A 9,134-nucleotide genomic window follows, 5' to 3' on the forward strand; every position below is an offset into this window, starting at 1 on the left:
GTACATCGAGATACGCAACTTAATTGTAATCTCAGGCTATTTTTCATTCTTTAAACACAGAAGCTGACCTGTGCTCCATCCACATTTCATTTATTCATTTATGAGATATGCCATATTTTTCTAATTATTTTTGTCAGTTGGATTTTATCAGAAGTGTTTCATCACTTGGTCTCCAGCTAGATTTAGGTTTGACTTTTACTCACAAATGATTGCATATTCATTTGCATCCTTTCATAGTCCATTACATTAAGCCAAAGTTACAGGAACACATCTCAGAGCAGCTAAATATTTAAAAAGTTTCTCCTGAGTAGCTCTTAAACAGTCATTAAAAAAAAAAAATCAACTAGCCCAGCATTCTTCATTACCCTCACAAATGCAATTGCAAAGGGGGGGGAGGGTGAGAAAACCTGGATTTGTGCTGGAAATGGCCCAACTTGATTATCATACACATTGTAACGAGAGTGATCACTTTAGATAAGCTATTACCAGCAGGAGAGTGGGGTGGGAGGAGGTATTTTTTCATGCTTTGTGTGTATATAAAAAGATCTTCTACACTTTCCACGGTATGCATCCGATGAAGTGAGCTGTCGCTCACGAAAGCTTATGCTCAAATAAATTGGTTAGTCTCTAAGGTGCCATAAGTACTCCTTTTCTATTGGCACATGTAAACACTTGTGTCTTTCACCTTCAGCTGATATTCTCTCGCTTATTCTTTTTTTCAGAGAAGGAATGACAAAATAGAATAAGAAAAGAAACAAAGCCACACACCTGTTCTAAACCCACAATATAGTTATTCGACACAGTGGACTATGTAGTTTAGGGAAAAGATGTTTTGCCTCTACTGCCCATAGAGAGAAAGCACTAGAACACAGGATCTCGCAGCTAGAGTGAGAGAGGTTTTCACAGATTGTAGCATGACCTACAATTAAACTACATATACTTTTAAAAGTTTAACTTAATAGTCAACATGAACAACTGAATTAAAATACAGACACAAACTACAGAGAAAAGGGAGTTGCTGTTCAGTCTATTACTGCGCCTTGTCAAAAGCAATCTCCATTTCTCACCCCCTAGTCAAAAGCATGCATAAAATCTGTTGCTTTATCTGTTAATACCCTCAGGATTTCTGCCACCTTGCTGTATCTAGCATCGCACTGGAAAACCGAAGTTCCTCTGAAAGTGCAGTATAAATAAGCATCTCAGAGAAGGGTGCATGAAATCAAAGGGCTCACTGCCTAATTTCCCTCAGAGCTCAATTCTTGTAGTAGAGAAAAAGAAAATTCAAGATTGAGCAGAAAGAGCCACGGAACACAGTGTTAATGAAGGAACAAAAGGTAGATTTCCCAGTCTGCTAAGGCCACTTTGGCAGCATAAAGAGGTCATATTCTAGCAAGCAGAGAATTCCCCTTGTGTTAGGAAGCATCTGCACTATGCTGTACTCATCCTCACTGGCATCAGGTCACTGAGGATATTTGCTCAAAATCTCATTTACACCAACGCCTCTGGCACTAGATGGATGTAAAACTCATCAGAGGTCAGAACCAGCCCCAGCATCATCACTCTTACCTCTTTCCCTCACTTCCTTTCTTCCTGGGTGTTGGAGGGAATCCCCGTGACTCACCTGGACTATCTTGCATATATCAGGAACTATGGGGAACATTTCATTTATTGGCATATTTTTTGCACTGCCTGAGATCAGACAGCTTCAGGAGTATCATTCATACACTTGAACTCCAGGATAGCCACAGACAGAGCCCCAAATAACTAAACAGCAACTCTGGAATCACAGGCTGAGAATTACTAATATAAAGCATCAGGGAAAGGATCAAATTTCTGGAGGAATACAACAACAATGCTAAATCCAAAGTCACTGAAATCCACAAGTCAAGCAAAACATATTTAATGAGTTCTTAGTAGAACAAAAGAAGTACAGACAATATCAATGCAGTTATTGTTGCCAGCATAATAAGAAGAAAAACAATATTTATTGTATGGAAGTTTATGTTAAATTTTATGTTAGTTGAGCTGTGGGCATGTTTATAAAATCTGTCATCTAATCAGACATTTACATTTATATAGGATTCTACATATGAAAGATTTAGGAAGTCTGGAGAAATAACAGAATAAAAATTAGAATAATATGTTTGCAAACAATGTAGGGTTATTTTAAGTTCACAATTCAACATTGTGAATGATTCTGAGTATATCATTGCCAGGCTTTAAGTACAAGAGCCAAACATCAAGGTTCCTATATCAGATGCAGCCAGACACAATGGCAGCAACTCAGCAAAGAGAAAGTCTAGAGGTTGAAAACAGAGCTAGCATAACCACTGGAAGTCTTTTCTGTTGTGGCATACCACATATGATCCAAATGGATAACAGTACTGGTCTAGATCCTTGACTGTATTGAGGAATACAGGTTGCAGCTCAGGAGGACAAGTGCAAAAGATGGTTTTGAGATACTTTTAGACTTCCTGTCATGGCTGATTTCCCACTCTGGCACTTCGAGTGCAGAAGGTGGGGGCCCACAAGTATTCTAAAAATACTGGCCACTCCAGGCTTGGATTAAGCTTCCAAGGTTACAACTTCTCTCTGACCTTGGATGCTTAGATGCTGCCACCACCCGAGTGCATTTAAAAAAACCAACCCTTTAGAACCCAGGAAGGTACACTTGGGAATCCTTCCTGTGGGGTACCCTCAAGCTCTTCACCCCCCCTCCCCAAGGGAAAAGCTGAGAAAGAAACAAAGGAAATCAGCTGATGCCGCCAGCTAATTAAACAACATATGCACAAACCTTTTAGGACACAAAAATCCAATCCTGTTCTTAAAAAAAGGGTAAATTTCATTAAAAACAAAAAGGAAGAAAAATACATTTGGAATTTAGGCTTTTTGCAAGATTTAAAACAACAACAATTACAAGAATTAAACATCAAGATAGCTCTCTTGAGGTCCAGTTTAAAGGTTACAAGCAAAACAAAAGCATCTGGGGTTAGCACAGGGGAGTCCACAAGCCATAAAGAAATAAGAGAGATAAACCTAATCGCGTCTTCCTAGACATTTCCTGATCTACTTACATATCTGGGGTTTCAAATGAATAGTTTCTAGGTATGATTTGATGATTTTTCATACCTGGCACAAGCTTTTACAGCATAGTTCCAGCCCTGTCCCTGCTCTCTGGGAGAAGAGCACAGACAGACAAAAGGGGAGTCTTGTTTTCATTTTAAAAAGTTCTAGCCTTTCCATTGGCTCTTTTGGTGAGGTGCCCACTCCCTTTCTTTTACCTATGCCTGCAGTCAGACTTTTTAACAGGTAAAGCAAGTAGAGAACAGCTACCAAGAGGGATTTTATAGCTAACTGGCTGGCTGGGTCCATAAAAGGGAGCTACCTCCCCCCTTAATTTATCACATTTCACCAATCCTGGGGCCACTCAAGGGTTTCCAGAGCAAACTGTGCCAGCTGACAACAGTTCCAAATGACTGAATTGCTAGGGTATGCAGTGTTGTTGTAGCTGTGTTGGCCCTAGGATATTAGAGAGACAAGGCAGGTGAGGGAATATCTTTTATTGAACCAACTTCTGTTGGTGAGAGAGACAAGCTTTTGAGCTTACACAGAGCTTACTCTTCTTCAGGTCTGGGAAACAGTGACACAGCTAAGTACAACATGGAACAGATTTTTTAGCTTAAGCAGTAAACACATATTTCAAGGACAATTCAAGGTAAGATTGCCCATTAACACCCCTCCAGTCACAGTGAGGAAAGGAAGGGGGAAAATTGAATTGCTGGGGTGCAGGCATTCCCTGTTCCCCAGCCAGGGCCAATGCAAGGATATTCTGGGCCCTAGGCAAAACTTCCACCTTGCGCCCCCCCCCCCCCACTCACCTTCCTCTGGAGCATCGCTTATTATAAACTTTCAAAAATGAATACTGCATAATGTGGCATTGTTCATTAGAATTAATACACGTTCGGCTTGAAAATTTATTAATTTCATTATTTAGTCTACATATTTAATTAAAATAAATGAATAACCTGACAGTGTTGACACAGTTATTGTTTTCACTTTGCACAACATAGCATGGATCTTAAAATAAACCACATACATTATACACAATACACTGTCACAGAGTAACATGTTATAATTTAGAATTTATTTTTCCGTGCTTTCAGTTTAGCAAATTTAGAAACAAGTTCCTCCAAGTCCATGCTGCGAGCAACGTCATGTTCTATTGACAAGGTAGATAGCCCAACAAGTCTTTGTTGCAACATTGATGTTCACGTGTATGTTTTAATCAACTTAAGCTTCGAGAACCTTCGCTCACCACAAGCCACAGAAACTGGGAGAGTCAAGAGGATGCAGAGAGCAATAACTGTGTTGGGGACTCTGTCAGCTTATTTTTCCATGTGAAGTTCAATACATCTTGCGGTGATGCACTCTTTTGGACTTGTCTTGCCATAGCTTGCAATTCATTGCACAAGTCAAAGGCATCAATATCTTTGGATTCACCATGTTGCAAAGCTTGCACCAGATTCAAGCAATGTTCCATAATTTGCGTTGGTGTTGTATTTTGCAAACTGTAAATATCATATAGGAAGCCAAATACTGAACTAATTTGCTGCATCAATGTGATACTTTCTTCGACCGAACGTATTGCTGTGTCGATGGCTGCATAGTAAAAGTTCACTTTGAATTTTTCTTTCGGATTATAAATAGGTTCGTCATCTGCTTCATATGTGAACTGCTTCCTCTTTTTTCTAACACGGACTGGATCTGGTTCAAAAAGTGCCGGTACATCCAACTCCTCCACAAGTTCACCTGCATCTACCAATGTTTTCTCAAAGTCTGTGTCGCTTCTGCGGCCCACAAGAAACTTCTTGGTTTCTCCAAGTTGATTAATGGCGTCATGTATGTCGAATTCTTTCCCCTGAAGTTGTTTGCTAGTCATGTTGATCTCAAACAATATGTCATATCACACAACAAGAGAAACAAGAAACTTGAAACTAGAAATGGCATTTGCAAGATCCTCTGCATCAACTCGTGACGTATTGCCAGACAATCCTGTTAGAGTAGTGTCATCATAGATCTCTATCGGAGCATCACAGGTATCACCAAGCTGATAGCAAAGAGGTTTTAAGGCATCGATTTGACTTTCCCATCTTGTTTCACTCCATCGTTTAACCATGATATGTGGTGTGCTAGAACTTCCCAGCCATGCGTAGAAGCTGAGAAATACACACAAACACGTTGAACTAAATCAAAGAAGGCTGTTGCCTCCAAGCAACACTTTGCAGCATCATTAACAACCAAATTCAATGTGTCTGTATTCACACTGTCAGTCTTGGCAGGACCATCCTGGGATGGATGGAGAGACTCAGCTAGGGAGTACTGCAGGTCCCTGTTTGCCCTACGCTCCTTTTCCTCTCCAGTACTGCATAGTTGGAGCCAATCAATCGCTATTTGCATTTCAAGCCATTAGTGCAGCTCTACATTTCCCTTTAGCCCTGATCTCTCTTTGGGCACAGTGTCTCTATGGCTTTGTCCCTCTCTTCCTGCCTGGGTCCCGGTTTGCAGAAAGCCCCAGCTCAGGGCAGCTCCAACCGTTCCCCACTGACAAAGGCTGGGGCAGGGAGAGGGGCACCGGGGCAGCTCAGCTCTGAGGGCTGCTGTCCTCTTCAGTCACCTGAGGGGAGCACGGACCAGCAGCACGGACAATGCACTGGTGTTCTCTTCCTCTGCGTGAGGCTCTTTTGTTCTCGGGGGGCAGGGGTGCTCTCCGTGCCCCCGCTGGGGCTGAGTGTGGAGGCTGAGCCGAGGCAGCCGCCCTTTTCTTTGCCAAGACCTCGCTTTTTGGTGCCCCCAAATCTTGGCGCCCTAGGCGGATACCTAGTTCACCTGTGGTTACGCCTGCCCTGTCCCCAGCCCCGCCTTCTGTGCTGGCAGTAACGAGAGTGAGTGGTCCAGAAATCACTACAGCAACTCTGCACCATTAGAGAATCTTCCAGGGGGGTTCATAGATTCCAAGGCCAGAAGACAATTGTGATCATCTAGTCTGACATCCTGTATAACGCAGGCCATAGAACTTCACCCCAATAATTCCTAAAGAACATCCTTTAGAAAAATATCCAATCATTATTTTAAACTTGCCAGTCATGGAGAATTCACTACAACCTATGGTAAATTGCTCCAATGGTTACTTATTTTCAAAGTTAAAAGTTCATGCCTTATTTCTACTCTGAATTTGTCAAGCTTCAGCTTCCAGTCATCAGATCATGTCATACCTCTTTCTGATAAACTGCAGAACCTGCTATTAAATATTTGTTTCACATGTAGGTACTTCTTGATTGCAATCAAGTAATCCTCTAACCTTCTCTTTGTTAAGCTAGACAGATTGAGCTCCTTGAGCTATCACTATAAGGCAGGTTTTCTAATAGTTTTCTAATAGTTTAATCCTTCTCATGGCTCTTCTCTGAACCCTCTCCAACATATAGCATCCTTCTTGAATTTCAGGCACCAGAACTGGACACAGTATTCCAGCAATAGTTACACCAATGCCAAATACAAAGGTAAAATAACCTCTTTACTCCTAGTCAAGATTCCCGTTTATGCATCCCAGTATCACATTAGTTTTTTTGGCTACAGTGTTACACTGGGAGCTCATGTTCAGCTGATTATCCTCCACAACCCCACAATCTTTTTCAGGAGTCCCCACTTCCCAGCAAAGAGCCCCACATCCTGTAAGTATTGCCTACATTCTTTGTTCCGAGACGTATACATTTAGCCATATTAAAATACATATTGTTTGTTTGCACCCACCTTATCAAGCCACCCCAATCCAGGCCAAACAGAGGGGTGGGGGGGGGGCCAGGAGGGCTATTTGGCCTCGTCCTTAAGCTCAAAGGGGGCCTCAAATTTAGACACTTGTTAATTTTTTGGCATTTGATAAGTTTTGCAACTTTTTTTTTATGTGCATCCCTATCGGACCAAAATTGACACACACTCTCAGCTTAGAGCTGCAAATTTAAACAAAGAGATGTGAAAGGCATTTGTTAAATAAAAAAATATTCAAATTATGTCTCTCTCTTTTTTTGGTGCCTTATTTTGTTTTCACGTGTCGTAATTTTTTATTTTTATTGTGGCTAGGGGCCTCAAAAGTTGGAAGTGGCCCGGGCCTCTCTGGACCTCTGAGAGGGGCCTGATCCTGATTTCTCTGTATCAGCAACTGGACCTTCTCAATATTTACCACTCCCCTATTTTGTGTGTCAACTGCAACCAACAGAAGCCCAGGATCTGTTTGGTATGAGCAAATTGTATCCAGTTCATAGACTGAAAAATACATCGCCGCCAATCGTTAAAGAACTTTGTGCTTTAAGCATTGTTACATAACTTTCTAAGTACAGAGATAGTTTAGAAAATTTTAAATCACAGCTGAATATATTAAAACATTTGTGGTAACTTCTCACATACAATTTCTGTTAAGTAATAGAACATATAACTTCTGGGTTAGTATTATTAAGCAGAAGTTTGATATTGAGAGTTTCAGTCCTATTCCATTGACTTTAAGGGTTGTATGAGCGTAAATAAGAAAAATTATTTCCTTTGGAAAGGCCAATACTAAATGCAGGCAATGCAAAAAAGCAGCTGGCGTACCAAATAAGAGTCACAGGGCTGCGGTAATGGTGAAACAAAAACAACATTTAAATTAAACAATTGCCAGTAGAAAGAACATGCATAATGAGACATTGGACAAAAAGTATCTGTATGGATGCATGTATCCCAGTAGAACCTCTCAACTCAGAGGTTATCAAAAGAAATTAAGGAAAAGATGGACTTACCTTTGAACTTAAATTTGAAATACTTTCTTTGGTAAAATGTTATTGTTGATTATCTAAGAAGTTCTCCATATTGTTTTATCTGAAACCAACATTATGTAGTTATGTGAAAAGTGACTTTAAAGAAAGGCATTGAGAGGCTCCATATTTATTGTTTTTCAGTTACTTCCAGACCAGTGTGCTTACTTCACAAGTAAAAAGATGGATGTTTACAATTGCCAGTCCTCCAGTCTCAAAATGGGCTCTCAAAATGAAACTGGGTTCTTTATTCCTTCTTGAGCATCACCACCAATAATAAAGATTTGAGGGTGAAATTTTTCATTTTTATTATTTTGTCCAGAGGAGTTTTTGAAAAAGACTAAAGAGAAATCTATTCAGCCACCTTGAACTTTTGTACCTGGAAAATAATACGTTTGTTCTAAGTTTAATTCAAAAATTCTCCAAATCCATAACTCAACAATGGCCAAAACAGATTGTGCTCTAAATTGGCTTGTTTTGTAAATCACAGTAAACAGATACATTTGAAGGAAATTGGTTCAGTAGTGTTGAGAGATTCTTCATGCTTGTGCACTCAAATTTTCTGTTCAGTTTGTTGGCTTGGAACACATTAGGCAATTGGTTGTGAGAATGCACAGGAGACCTTATTAATCTGGTTTTCTGATCAGTTAACAGTGGCTCCAAATGTCAGGAATGCCTGCATGTACTTCATCATCGCATGCATCAGGATTCTAGGAAGTCTGGGATACTGTAAAATCCTTAAGAGGAAATTCATGTTTCTATAACACCCAAAAGTGTACTAAGTGCTTTAAAGACAAATGTGCAGACAGGGTCCCTGTTCTGAACATGCTCCAATCCAACAAACAGATGTGGGATGAACTGCAACAGAAAGGATTAATTGATACTATTTCTAATGATATATAACAGACTTTATTTTAAGGGGAAAACACCATTATTATTAGGTATTAGTTGTATTCTGGTAGTATCAGAAGGTCCTAATCGTTGTCAGGACATCACTGGGTACATCTACACTGCAAACAAAAAAAAATACCCAGCCCATAGCAGAAAGTCTCAGAGCTGGGTCAACTGAATTGGGCTTGCAGGGCTTATGCTACAGGGCTTAAAATAGCAATGTAGATGGTCCTGCATGGGCTGCAGTCTGGGCTCTGAAACCCAAGAAGGGGGGTGGGTCTCCAAGCCTGAGCTTCAAGGCTGCCTTAAAGAGCTTACATTCCAAAAACAGGACAAACTAGTAGTCACAAAACAACTAACAAGCAATCTCTCAATTTTCCAATTCCTTCTCCATTCTCCTCT

Source organism: Caretta caretta, chromosome 9 (assembly GCF_965140235.1).
Source record: "Caretta caretta isolate rCarCar2 chromosome 9, rCarCar1.hap1, whole genome shotgun sequence".
Classification (NCBI taxonomy): Eukaryota; Metazoa; Chordata; order Testudines; family Cheloniidae; genus Caretta; species Caretta caretta.